We start from the raw sequence: 15,014 nt of genomic DNA on the forward strand, positions 1-15,014 counted from the left end.
ATCATCTCGCCTCCCCATGGGGCGGCCGCCGAGGCGCCTCCGCCCAGGAGGCTGCCCTCTCGGCGGTCACGATCTCGCCTAGTTCTCAACAGATTCCGCAACCAACAGTCACGCTCTCGCCTCTCAGGAGTCACCATCTCGCGTCCGCCGAGAAACCTCTTGCCCTCCCCCTTGGAGCGGTCGTCGAGGCTCTTCCCGTAACCCCGCGAACTTCCGCCCAGGAAGCCAAAGTGGTCGCCAGACTTCCGCCCAGGAAGCTGCCCTCTCAGAAGTCGCTGCCTGCCGACTCCGCCCTTCGGAGCCTTGGCCCAGGCTGAACTGATTCCGCCCTTCGGAACCAGCCGAAGTTGCCGCTTTTGTGTATCAGTGATAAGTGCGAACGTAGAGATCCGCGGTTCCAGAAACATCGCTAAGAGAAGTGCCTGAGCAATTTTTTTCATATTTAACTCGTTACGTGACCCAACTTTTAAGACATTGAATGAACAATAATTAAGGATTAAGTAAAAGGACAATTAGTTTTAAGAATTACAATTTAAGACTAGTATTAAGCTAAGACTAAAACTAACCCTTAACTTTATACATATTTTTTTAAAATAAATTTATAATAGTGTATGCAACTAAGTAACTTCTTTTTTTTTGTAATCGTTCCTCCTTATCTTTTATATGAATAATATTAATTATTAACTTCCCTTAAGTAGAGTTATAACAAATATTCTAAAAGGAAGCAAGTCCAGCAATAACCGGTGCCTCAGAAACATCATTTAGACGGTTCCAGTGACAGCAATGAAACCGGTTCCTTGTAACTGGGATTGGAAAATCGACCACCTCTAGTGACATTTCCATTGCGTCTTGCATTGTCGCACAAGTCTTATTGCTCCCCTTTCCTGAAATAACATCGTATTAAATGCACACTATTTGTTTTATATTTATACAGTTTAGTGTCACTTCAGTGTACATAACATTTCTATCCCGAAGTTAATCACATTCTTGAACTTCTACTTTTCTAGTGACGTTTCTTCAAACGCTTGGAGCTGTTGCCTTGCACGTAAGTTAGTTGGTTCGTGTTATATTGTTCAAGACCTAAGCCCTTTAATTTGTGCATGTTTTTTATAAGTATATATCACATAAATCACATTTGCGATATAATATGTTTAGCTAACCAACACCAACCAGGTTAACACGCAACATACGGTTCAAGCGGTTGTTCATTGTAGGTTAAGAGCCGTTGTTACAAATGCCGACCGAGTGATTAGTTAGTATATATCTCCACTGAGCGGAAAACTTAAACTTATACCAATTATCAGTCAATTTCGTTAGGAATTACATAGTATATTTTGTCTTGCGTTTACTCATCTGGTCACGAAACACGGCTAATGCCATTTAAAGCAACTTCTCTATTCTGAATGATGATCTTTTACCAGGGTGATACTGAGAGTACCTCTCAGTTGATACAGGAGCAACTGGTTCGACTCACTCAAATCTACACCATTACGAGATAGGTTTGCGAGTAAGAGTTATATTTTCCGACATCAAGTGTATTATTCGGATTCCATAGTACTGGATCCCTCAATACAGATGTAAACACTTCCGTTGTTGCTATTCCATCTGTTTGTAAGATCAGCTCGAGAGGCCGGTGATCTGTCCAATCAATATCGTAATATATTTTTATATCAACAATTTGCTTCAAAATATTTTTCGTAACTAGACAATGGTCTTATCACCTGTTAGAGCTGTGTGCGTCACTAATATTAATGTAGGAATCCGCAGGTAATAATTCGACGTCGTCACATACATATTCAAATTCTGACAGAAAGATTAGCTCCATTCCAAAGAGTGAGTCGGAATTAGTGTTGAAGTCTACGATAATAATTGTGTTAATGTAATCTTTATCGTCATTTATTGCTTGTAGGGAGGCAAGGCAGTTAGAATATTCCTCAAAGTTGTCAGTTGAACAAGTTGGCATGTAGATTGTAAAAATACTTAATGTTTCATTAATCAACCTAACCTCGATTCCGGCCATCCGACAGTTATGCATTGGGATTGCGGTAACCCTTAAATTTTGTCTATAGATTATCCCCACTCCACCGTGCGGTCTTTCCAGGAGTGGCCCATCGGCGATATTAACGGCAGAGGTTCCCAAGCTGTAGAAATTCGCGTGTATATTTGATAGGAAGTCGATATCTGTAGGGAGTAACCAAGTTTCTTGAACTACTATAATATTGTGTAATTTGCAGAGATCATGTTTAAATTTTACTGAACTGCGAACCGATCTGCAGTTCACGGATATAATTCTTAAATTATTACTTGTCATTTTGATGTTTAGTTGATATGCGCGATTCTATAAATCTTCGAAATACAATTCCCTCCGGCCAGAGTTCTTCTGCCAGGAATTTCTTTACTTCGATCGCTTTAACAGAAAGATTAAAGGTGTAAAAAGGCGTAGGGCAGAAAGGCTTGATTCTTTCAATCTTGGTACCTTCCAAACCCTTTTCTGTTAGGTAGGCATTGATGTCTTCCTCGGTGGTTTCCACGGCAAACCGCTTAATGTAAACCGTCGTGATTAAGTCAGCCGACTTTAATATTATTGACGTTGCTTTACCTCTCATGTTTCGGTTAGCTTTCCGCGTTACTAATGTAAATCCGTTTTCGTAAGTGCAAACTCGGACGATCACAGCGACCAATGTTTCTACGCTCGGTGCGTTCTTTTGTATTTTTCATGTGTGTGGTAGTTGCATTATTGTGTGCGTTCTTAGTCACAGCCGTTGAGTAGGACTCTTCTGTCGGTATTTGTTTACTTTTAAGATGAGGATTACCTACATTTTTGCCACAATTTGGTTGCGAGTTCTCGGCTAAAGCGCTTTGTCTGTTTGGACCAAGTAGTGTTGTATTCTCTTCTCTTAGTAAAGCCAGTTCTTGTTTTAACTGGTCATTTCTTGTGACTGAAGGGTTTTTTAATTCGGGTTTAATGAGTGTTATTTCCATTTTCATAGCGTTAAGTCTCTTTAGGAGTAAAATTCACGGGAGTAAATTGTGCAGCTGTCTGGCGACGAATACAGGTAGCCTATCAGGGTATGTCTACTTCAAAGCCCTCAGGATATCCTGGAGATCTAATCTTGCCGTCTCCTTTCCACAGATTTCGTTTGTCCGGAAGTTTGTCGAACAAGATAGTCTTCGCGTTCTTTATTTCCTTTTCCGAGAAGGCGTAGGTACATAATTACGTGATGGCGATCTCATCGAGAGTGCCCGCCTTGTTTTGAATAAACGCGAGGCACTCATTTATTATGATATTACATACATTGCACGACATAGCTTAACAATACGTCCTTCCAACACGACGGTTGCCGGAAGCTTGAATTTCAATTACACTTACTCGTATAACATTTTTAAACATTTGCTCTCCATCTTAATATTTGACATCTTTGATGCACGACGTCAAAAAAACATCTCTGATATTTATCTCTCCAATAATTTGAATATTTCGTTCCAACTGAACGTGATGAGTTTAACCTAATTATAGTAACTTTTTGTGTAACTTATTTTTAGCGGGGACCAATTTTCAGAAGGCTATGGATCTTCCCAACCTAGAGAATGTTTCCATCAAGGAGGAACCAGGGTCCCAGGAAGAGGGCGGAGGTGAAATGCCGTTTACGGATATAGATATCTACCTCCCGGATGTGAAGAAGGAATGCTCGCAGTATGCGGCGAGTAGTAAGTTGCATTATAATTTAATTCCATGTAATTGAATGACTAATACGATAGGAAACACAATTAACAAACTGTCAACTGAACCATCACTATTAACCTTTTTGTAAAAAGCGTTTTAAGCTTTATGTGATAACATTATAACTTGTTTAACTGTCTGTATAATTTGATTAACCTTTCTCCATCTTGATATTTGACGTCTTTGATGCACGAGGTCATGTTTCGTCCTAGATATTTATTGTAGGTGTTCCAGTTTACCTCCGAGATATTACATATTCCGTTCCAACTGTAAGTGATTATTATGTTATTTATTTTTAGCTGCGACCATTTACCAGGAGGCAATGGGTCTTCCCAACAGCGTTTCCATCAAGGTGGAACCAGGGTCCCAGGAAGAGGGTGGATGTGAAATGTCGTATACAGATATAGTTATCTACCACCCGGACGTGAAGACTGAGTGTTTGCAGTATGCGGAGAGTACTCCGACAACCTCCAAGTTGGGTTACAAAGGTATGTTGGTTTCAGATGTTCGGAATTCTCTCTTGTTTCCAAGACAGGACGTATATCTTGTTAATGACGTCCTAACCGTTCATTATTTATTCTGTTATTTTCCTTTAAATTTATCTTCACTGTCAAATAAAGCAAACTTTTTATTTAATATACTCACTATCTCCCGTTTTCTCAAAAGACCTCTTCTAGTATGTGATTTAAGTAACATGCATGTTTTTCATATACTATCTACACGCATTGCTGTGCTCAGTCTATCTGTGTAGATAGTGAAATATTAGCGCGTGTTTCTTTTGCGTCCAACAAAAGGCACTGTTAATTAAACAAGTTTGTATAACAGATGGCGCTGGTTTACAAAAAACATGTTTTTTCCTATCACAGGTGACATCTTTATAATATATAAATACACGCGTTTTATAATTGAGTCGTGTAATTTCTATACCCGCTATATCAACTTTCATTGATTTGGAGAAAACCGCAAAAAACTGTCACATCTCTAGCGTACATAAGTAAATGCATTACAATTTTTTATATAATGAATTGGAGTAATAAAATTTCGAAAAGCATTTATTTTTCTATATATGTCTAGCAATAATTAAGTAATTTCGATAAATAAAATGGATATAGCGGATTTTGATACTCACTTCGTGATTTTGAAAGTCAACTGAGCCGACATGGCGGGTTTAGAAACTCACGCGTAGATCATTTTGACACACGAGCGTGGCGTCAGAGCGGCGGCCATATTGTATTTTGGCAAAATAACTGCTTGCGATTCGTTGAATCCGATATAGCGGGTTTTGATAGTAACTTTCTGTATGATATAGCGGATTTGGTTTCTCACTCGCAGTTTTAACATGGTTTTTGGTCATGATAAGGAGGGTTTTGAAACTCAATTTTAGGCTCCTCTTGTTGCTCGCAAAAATGTGAACAAGATGTCATACTCAGATCATTTTGTCAAAAAATCGGATATAGCGGGGATAGAAATTATAGGATTCAATTCAACTTTGTGTCAAAATATTAAAGCATTCGGTGTAGAACTTTCGGAGACTTAAGATATTAAACAAACGATTATTGACATTTTAATTAATATAGATACATTAATATTTACGCTTTGAAAAAATTAAACAGGCGGCCGATTTTTAATGTTTAAAATTAACCATTTTTATTTATTAAAGATATTATTAATATAATATATTATTAAATCAAACTTTTTTTCCAAAAAAACTTACATTAAAAAAAAATATATGTATATAAATATATTATAAATATATTATATTTATATTTATTTATTTATTTATTTATTATTTTATTTACGCCCTAATGGGCTTTTACATGAAAATATACATTTACATTGATTACAATAATTGAACATAAGAAGATAAATGGAGTTAATTGTAAGAAAGCAACACATATAATAAAATTTTGTGCAAATTAGCAAAACACTAATAAGATGGATTCAATATAAAATATACCCAAGCATGAAATAGTAAGTAAAAGAAAGTTCAACATAAAAAGTAAGTAAGTGGGTGTGTTTAAACCCAGTATTAATTGTGTGTTTAACAAATCGATAAACCAATATAAATTAGAGTGTAACTTACTCGTGAGGTAAAGAACATTATAACAGAGATTTAAAAAAAAAAAAAATAACAAAATAAGAGTTGCACCTGTAAAAAGCAAAAACTAATAGAATTTAGCAATATCGACATGAATAAGAAATAATAAGATCTGAGATGGAACATAGTGTTATGTATAAAAAGTAGTTAGTAGGTATATGCATACAATTATAAGTGTATAGTAGAGCAAATAAAAAACAAACAAATATGGATATAATTTACTTGAAAGGTTTCGAATGGGAGAAGATGTAATAAAATTATTAAAGCTATAAAAGTTAATTATTAGCCGATAGAATCGAAATAAGTTGCCTTTTAAAGCTCACAAAATTGTCAAAACCAAATATATCTATAAGTTCACAGTATTTATTCGCAAGGTTGTGAATTCTAGGAATTGGTGAAAAAATAGAATAATTAGTGTTGAGGTTCTTGTTAAATTTAAAAGTATCTTTACTGCGAGTTTGCCTAGCAGGAACATTAATGCAAATAAGTTCCAACAAATTAGGGCTGTCAATTAAAGATTTAATAATTTTGAATAAAAATAGCAAATCAATTAACACTCTTCTATCAGATAATTTAAGAAGTTTAGTTTCAGCAAGCAAGTTATTGTAATTTATAAATTCGATTGGAATTTTCATTTTAAAATTAATGTACCGAAGGAATTTATTTTGTACCTTTTCTAATGATTGAGAATGGACCTTGTAGTACGGTGACCATACGGTGGAATTGTATTCTAATTTGCTTCGTACTAACGAGCAATACAGATGTTTAAATGTTGACATACTTTTAAAATTTGCTCCCATTCTCAAAATAAAACCTAGTATTCTCATCGCATCGCTTGTTATTTCATCGATGTGTTCGTTAAACTGTAGACTCTCGTGGAATATAACACCAAGATCACGAATCTGTGATACACGAAGAAGATTAGCACCATTCATAAAATAGGAAAAATTAAGTGGATTTTTGCCTTTGTAAAAACTGATAATCTGGCATTTACCTAAATTTAGTTGCAAATCATTGACAGAACACCACGCACATAGTTTATTAAGGTTCAACTGCAAAATTGCGCGATCGTCATCGTCTTTGATTATTCTGTATATCTTCAGATCGTCGGCAAATAACAGGACTTTAACATTAGTAAAAATATTAACAATATCATTGATAAACAAACAAAATAATATTGGGCCCAAGTGAGATCCCTGTGGTACTCCGCTCGAGGCAGCAAATGTATAAGAAGTAAACGAATCAATCTTGACTGCTAAGTACCTTCCTAATAGATAACTCTTAAACCATTCCAACATACTCCCTCTTATTCCCAACAATTTTAGTTTACGTAATAATATTTTGTGGTTTACTTTATCAAATGCCTTACTGAAGTCAGTATATATGGAATCAGTTTGATGTGATGCATTAAGGGCATTAACAATATCATTCGTGTACAATATCAAATTGGTAAGAGTAGATCTACCTTTAATGAATCCATGTTGAAGGGGAGAGATGGTTCGATTGATTCGGGATATCAACTTATCTAGTACTAGGCTTTCAAAAAGTTTGGGTAAAGTAGACATTATACATATTGGCCTATAATTTGTTACTTCGCTCTTATTACCTTTTTTGAAAATGGGCGTTAAAAGACTAAACTTCCAAAGGTCCGGGAATACACCTGATGAGAGTGACTTTGTAAATAACTTATGAATAGGATATGACAATGTATGCATACAATTTACTAAAAACCTGGGCGGAACATTATCAGGTCCTGCGGATTTTCGGGAATCAAGACTCTTCAGCTTAGATATAATATCGTCTATGGTTACATTACAGTCAGATATATCAAGAGTTTCAACCAAATCAAAGCACGAAATATAGCTGTCTTCACTTGCATTAATGTAAACGCCGCTAAAAAAATCAGCAAAAAGATTAACAGTTTCCTGAAGATTTTGGGATAATTTAGAATCGAATGACACACTACTAGGTATGTAAGTACCATTTTCTTTTTGGGATTTAACATATTTCCAAAAGAAATTTGAGTCGTCCATGATAGAGCCTTCGACATCACTAATGTAATTTTTGTAACATTTTGCGGAGAGCTTATTGCACTCTGCCCTCAATTTTTGAAACGCAGTATAATCGATGGCCAGGCGACTTTGTTTGAATCTCTTATGAGATAATTTTTTGAGGTAAATTAAGTCTATCAGGTCTTTTGAGAACCATTTAGGGTATAGAGTTTCTCTGTAAGTCGTTAAAGGAACAAATTGTTCAATTGCAGAATTAACGATGAAGTAAAATTTTTTAAGGTGTACATTAATATCATCGTCGCTATCAAAGAATGACCAGTCAGTCTGTTTAAGGAAATTTGAAATTTTAACATAGTCAGCTTTTTTGAAATTTCGAGTTTCTACTACCTTTTTTACGATAGGAATTGGTTTAAGATTAGACATGCATATTTCTAGTGGTGGATGGTAAACATCGACAGGTAATAGAATTTCGGTACTTCTCACAACACAGATGTCAGACACATTTGACAGTGCCAAATCCAACGTACGACCTCCTATATTATGAACATTATTACACTGTGTTAGACCTAAGAACAGTGCCATATCTCTAATAACACGAATATTAACATTAGAACAAGAATTGACAGAATTCATATTACACCAATCATAATGTGGCAGATTGTAATCACCAACTAGAAGTAGTTTAGTATTAGGATATTTAGCACAAATTGATTCAACCTCGTCGCAGTGATTGCTGTAGCTTTGGACATCAGAATTCGGAGGTAAGTATGCACATCCCACTATTATTTTACCTCTAGAAGTGTTCACATTGACAAATAGTTGCTCGATGGATGTGTTTTTTGTGGATATTTTTGAAGAACTGAGATTTTTGAGATAGCAATGGCTACACCACCTCCTCTCGTTTTGGCACTTGTTTTAGAATTCCTATCCATACGGTAGATGTTGAAATTAGGGAAGCCTAATTCGGCAGAATTGATTCCTGAGTCGAGCCATGTTTCGGTTAAAATGAAGATATCACTGCTGATAGTTGCCGCCGAAGTCAGCAACATGGGAAGTTTAGTGCGGATCCCTCTCACATTTTGGTAGTAGCATTTTATTTTTTGTTGTTTCAGTTTTTTGGCGCACATTCAATAATTTTAGGTACAGAGTTCACATATTTGATAGTTATATTGGTTTCACCGTTGTTCTTCCTCGTCTCGAGTTGTTGGCGTAAATCTAGAAGTTGAGTCCTCTGCAATGGTGTTTGGTCGTTACTGGCCTTTATACCGTTTTTCAGTTTTGCGTTCCTGGTCAAAACCTCACGAGCCGAGACAGAGTCATTGAATTCGACCTTAATCGTTCTAATTTTGTTGGACTTTTTTACACCAAGTCTGTACGACTTAACCACACTCGGTATTAATTCATTATTTATATCACTAATCGCTGAAACTACTTTATCGCTGTCCATTTTAATAATTGTTGTTGTTGATTCTGAAATACTTTCGGGAACATTAAATAAAATAATGTTCTTTGACCGGGTTTTTCTTGTCTTACACATAACATAATATTATAACATTGAATCTAAGTAAGAATCGTGGCTCCCTTATCAGGAACAAGAGCTCCTCTTTTCTGATAAGGTATACATGACCAATTATGTACCTAAATATTATATTTTGCAAAATATGTATGTATTAATGTAACTTTGATCTATATTAAAATAATAAAAATTTAAAAAAATATATATATATACTAATAATATTAACCATCAGTTAACCATGCTCGTCCGATTTTTTTTATTTACATTTTTTTATTTTTTATTTGTGCATCACTAACTAAGCTTTATGCCCATTCTTTTCAGACTTATTGGTGAACCTGAAGACGCATCCTGGGGAAAAACGACACTCTTGTCCGCATTGTAACTATTCTTGCATTCAAAATTCATCGTTAAAACAGCACTTGCTTACCCATAATGAAGAAAAACCCTTTTCATGTTTCAAATGCCGTTTTTCATGTTTTCGAAAGACTGATTTAAAAATTCACTTGTTTACACACGGTGGAGAAAAACCCTTTTCATGTTCTGACTGCAACTATTCAAGTTCTACTAAGGGACAACTAAAAATTCATATGTTTACTCACATTAGAGAAAAACCTTTTACATGTCCCGACTGCAACTATTCATGTTCAACAAAAACAAATCTCAAAGTTCATATGTTTACCCACAGTGGAGAAAAACCTTTTTCATGTCCCGACTGCAACTATTCATGTTCAACAAAGGGTCAGCTAAAAGTTCACATGTTTATCCACAGTGGAGAAAAATCTTTTTCATGTAGCGACTGCAACTTTTCATATTCAACAAAGGGACAACTAAAATTTCACATGCTTACACACAGTGGAGAAAAACCTTTTTCATGTCCGGACTGCAACTATTCATGTTCAAGGAGGGGAAATCTAAGACGTCACTTGCTGACCCACAGTGGAGAAAAACCGTTTTCATGTTCCGACTGCAACTATTCAAATTCATCAAAGGAACAACTAAAAATTCACATGCTTACCCACATTGGAGAAAAACCGTTTTCATGTCCCGACTGCAACTATTCATGTTCAAGAAAGGTATATCTAAGACGTCACTTGCTGAAATACACTGGAGAAAACCTGTTTTAGTGTCTCGACTGCAACTATTCATTTTCCAGAAAGGGACACATAAAAATCTATATATTTATCCACGGTGGAGATAAACTGTATTCTTGCCCCAAGTGTAACTATTCATGTTCAATAAAGGGAAATCTAAGAAGTCATTTGCTGACCCACAGTGGTTAAAAACCGTTTTCGGCTGTAACTATTCATGTTCAAAAAAGGGACAGCTTAAAGTTCACATATTTACCCACAGTGGAGAAAAAACCTTTTCCATGTCCGACTGCAGTTATTCATGTTCAAGAAAGGTATATCTAAGACTTCACTTGTCGACACACATTTGAGAAAAACTGATTTAGTGTCCCGACTGCAACTATTCATATTCAATAAAGGGAAATCTAAGCGTTTAAATAAATTCATTAAATCGAAATCTCTCATCCGTTTCTTTAAGATTTTCCCTTACATCCGTCGATAGAATTTGTGAAATAAATATTTAGATATTCCCAGTTTTATTTAAATCTTTTATGAATTGTTGTAAAACTGACGTCAATATTATTATGAGATATTTTGTTTCTGGGAAAGCAACGAAACCGGTTCCTCTTAAACGATTCCGTTCATAAATAAACCACTATCTAGATCGATATCTTTGGGCTTTTTGTGGGGGAAAAGTTTGTCATCAACTCAACCACAAACGACCACAGATAAAACGGACGTACAGTCCAGATAGTTTGTAACGATAGAGAAATATCAAAGCCATTTATTAAAAAGTTTGACGATATACAATATAACTCCACTTAGCGAACATTGTTCATTCATTGGCACAAAAAAAAATATATTTTAAAAATACAAATATCGGAATGCAGTAAAAGAACAATGAAATCTCACAGATATGCACATATTAAAATATTTATAACATACACACAAATCATCCAAATATAATTGATAACAGTGATCACCTATCTACTACCTAGGGCCTAGGCATCTTGTAGTTCTGACAAGAAGCGCTAAAATATTAATTGCGCCACGCGCCGCTTGGCTTAGGGATAGCCCTGATTAGAGGAACAACAGTTAACTATAGCGAGTTTCCATAGAGATACATTTGTTTAAAGAATTATAATTGTTTCCTTTGACATATCGCAGCTGCCACCTGATCCCCAAAATCTCCAAGCGCGTCTTCTGTTTCCTGGGAGAAAAGGCTACGGTCAGCCCAAGTAGCTCAAAAGCCCTTCCCCATAGCCAGAAAAAGACAATATTTGAGGCCAATGATAACATTATTCAAACTATGATAAACAAACAAAAAAACTTTCCTAGTATTGTACACAGAGTCGACCGGTCGGTGGCCGAGTTGAGATCGCGTTTGGGTCCCACCCAGGCGTAGTGTGTTCAATTCCTCGGCTGGCTAAGTCCTCCATCACAACACAAGCAACATTTTCAGCTTACTGTGGTGGTAGTAAGAGATTTTCAAATATCGTCAGGTTATTCGTAACCCGGGAATGTTTGTTTTTCTTTAAAAAAAAAAAAAATTTCATAGATAAAATTAATTTAAAATATGTAAAAAAAGGGGACATTTATATTCTGCCACTCGTTTTATTTATGATGGATTCAAGGCCAAACTTTTGAATCTTTTTAAATGGGAAATAATCGTGTTTTTGCAGAATTTGTAGGGACCGAAAACAAAACTTCGTAAGCGAGTGTCAATGTAAAATAAATTAGATGTATTCCTTCAGAATATTCCTTCAAATGAGGATTCCACACTGTTGAAGCGTACTGTAGGTGACTTATATTATCTTATTCATATTATATAAATATAACATATTTAAATTTTACCGCCACATCACTAGAAGATATTCAAATTACCCTGCGGATTTGCAATCATGGAAAATGCTGGTTAAATCTGAATAAGGTACTTAGAACTTAAACGGATAGGTTTAACCCATTACCTCCATGACGATGTCTATAGGCATCAAAAAAATAGATGAAAAGTATGATTTTTTTCACTGTGAATAAAGCTAAATCCCACCAAGTTGTTATGCAGCATTTACAGATTGGTATGTTAGCTTTCAATAATTAACATAATTTGATAAATTTTATTAATTATTCTATTTTTAATATTTTTTTTACTAAAGCCCTGAAAATAGACCCATTTTGAAAAAAAAATAATTTAAAACGGAAAAAAATAAAACATGCGTGAATCACATATTGTTATCAAAAGATGAAATAGTCGACAACACTGTTTCAACATAGTATTATATGCATAAGATGACCGCTGGATGTCACTGAAATCAGGTGATGCCTGCGCGCAACGTTTGGAAGTTAGCTGTGACAGTGTTTTCATATGTTTTTGGTTAGCTTGCCTTCAAATAATACGGTTTTGTTGTGTTTTTATGGGTGATTTTTATTAAAAATAATAGTTAGTCTGCAGTTTTCGGATATTTTTAAACAGAGAATGTTGAACAGACGGACGAGGAGCTGATTGACGATGATTTGATGGCATATCACGACTTGACTGGAATCAGCCTTCGACATCCTCTGGTGCGAGTCGTATTACCTTGCGAAAATCTATTTCAAATGCACCACCAGCCAAAAAATTAAAACTACAGTAAACTGTTGCGTTCCTGAACCGCTGAATGTGATGCATAAAGATATGTACGAAAAGCTGAAGTCTTATAATGCTTTTCAAGTGTTTTCATTATTCTTTAATGACGAAGTGATTCAGTTTATTATTGAGAGGATGATCAAATACGCTCGATTAAAACCAATACCGAATTCCAGTAAGATATATCCGAATTGAAGCGTTTTCTTGGTTTCTGTGTTGAACGGCTACAATACTTTGCCATCTACCACAGATTTCGTTGATTTATTGCCATCTACCACAGATTTCGTCAGACCCGACCTTGGGTGTAAGCGTCATCAAAAAAGGAACCAACGTCCACATTTCGAGCTTATAATGCGCTATATACATTTTTGCGATAACAACAATCTAGATATAACCGACAGAATGGCTAAGGTATGATAATGACTAACGTTCCATCTTTATTTGTATTTGATGTTTTTGCACACAAACTTTCCATCGACATTATTGCAAGATGTACATTAAGAATAAGCCAATCAAAATTGGCTACGAGATTTGGTGTCTTGCTTCCTCCGAAGGCTACCTGTTTCCAAGCAATGCCATATTCCTGAGCATCTGATACATATGACCCCGTATTAGGTCAAAGATTATCCTTCGTACTGTCTATGATGGAATATATAGAGTTCCCCGCACGCTATGAGTTATTTATGGACAATTTCTTCACATCTCACCATTTGATGTGTATCCTGAAGGATAAGAGAATGTGCGCTACTGGCATATATAAGCCAGTTCGCTTCCCTAACCTTGAAGCTTCAGGCAAGTTGAAGACAGGAAAGTAATTGCCTAAAGGTAACATTTTCTTCTATATATCCCTTGCGCATAACGAACATTTACCTAGCAGGTGAATTTGATGTAGTGGTAGACGTAGAAAGCCAAATCCTCGTATGCCGTTGGTTAGGACAACCGTGAAGTAACAGTGGCCACGAACTATGATCGAATGGAGCCAGTAAGTCAAGTGCAGAGTTAGCAGAAAAAGAAAGACAAAAAAGGCAAAGTTTTGAAGGAAGCATGCAAAAAATTCGTTTGCCCAGCGTGCCAACACGAAATTATAATTTGGGAATGGGTGGGGTAGACCTCCATGATAATGGTAGGGGCAACTGCTGTACCTATGGACGGTTTTACCTATGGATACTATGCATATTTCGCAAACTGTGCAACCTAAAATTACAAAAAAAATATTAACATGTAGTAATTTTGTTATATGGCAACACTGACTAACGGCCATTTCTCTTCTGTCCCAACTTGGAAAGCGCAGCAAACTACAATATTTTTTTAATAAAAAGTTAGTCAATTACCATATTGAAACGGTTTTTCCTAATACCCGAATCACAAATTTCGATATGTATTTAGTTTTACTTGAGAAATAACATATCATATACCCATTGACGATATTTACACCTTCTTAGTAGATTATCTTAGCCATTATAACAATTTTAGCGTATAATGTCAAAATTGTACCTGTGGACAACACGATGATTGTACCTGTGGACTGTCCACAGGTACAATCAATATATCTTTTAGAGTTTAAGAATTTATTTTGTTTCTATTTCAAGTGCATATATAGTTATATAAAGCGTGTATGTACATTCCCTAAAGCACCATCCAAGAAGACAGAAAAACGAGAAAGAAAACCTGGTAGGACTAGAATACTGACAGACGACCCCGAAAAAAATGAGATAATGAACGCATCTTTAAAAAGAAATCACAACAAAATAAAGGCTAATGTAAGGGGAGGAAAAAATAAAGCTTAAAGGGTTCAAAAGGTCCCAGCATCAAAGATAAAACATTAATTGATTTAGACAAGCCCAGCACCAGCAAGATTAAAATAACAAGCGATGTTACGCTTGTTATATGCACAGTTTGTAGACAATATGAAAACAAAATTAACATCCTGACATGTAACTTATGCCAAGGTTATTATCACTCTAAGTGTGTTTCACT

The 15,014-nt window shown here is 35.5% G+C and overlaps 1 long non-coding RNA gene across 1 annotated transcript; it reads left to right on the plus strand.

Annotated features, from left to right (window-relative positions):
- Window positions 1-864: 864 nt before the first annotated feature.
- LOC149409277 (uncharacterized) lies at window positions 865-10,291 on the plus strand. The gene is made up of 4 exons (XR_016305225.1): window positions 865-1,045; window positions 3,544-3,708; window positions 4,021-4,209; window positions 9,669-10,291. It is a non-coding gene; the product is annotated as an uncharacterized LOC149409277 (long non-coding RNA).
- Window positions 10,292-15,014: the final 4,723 nt, after the last annotated feature.

The sequence above is a fragment of the Hesperophylax consimilis genome, unplaced genomic scaffold (genome assembly GCF_061612785.1).
Source record: "Hesperophylax consimilis isolate HC1 unplaced genomic scaffold, BYU_Hcon_1.0 scaffold_32, whole genome shotgun sequence".
NCBI classification, from domain to species: Eukaryota; Metazoa; Arthropoda; class Insecta; order Trichoptera; family Limnephilidae; genus Hesperophylax; species Hesperophylax consimilis.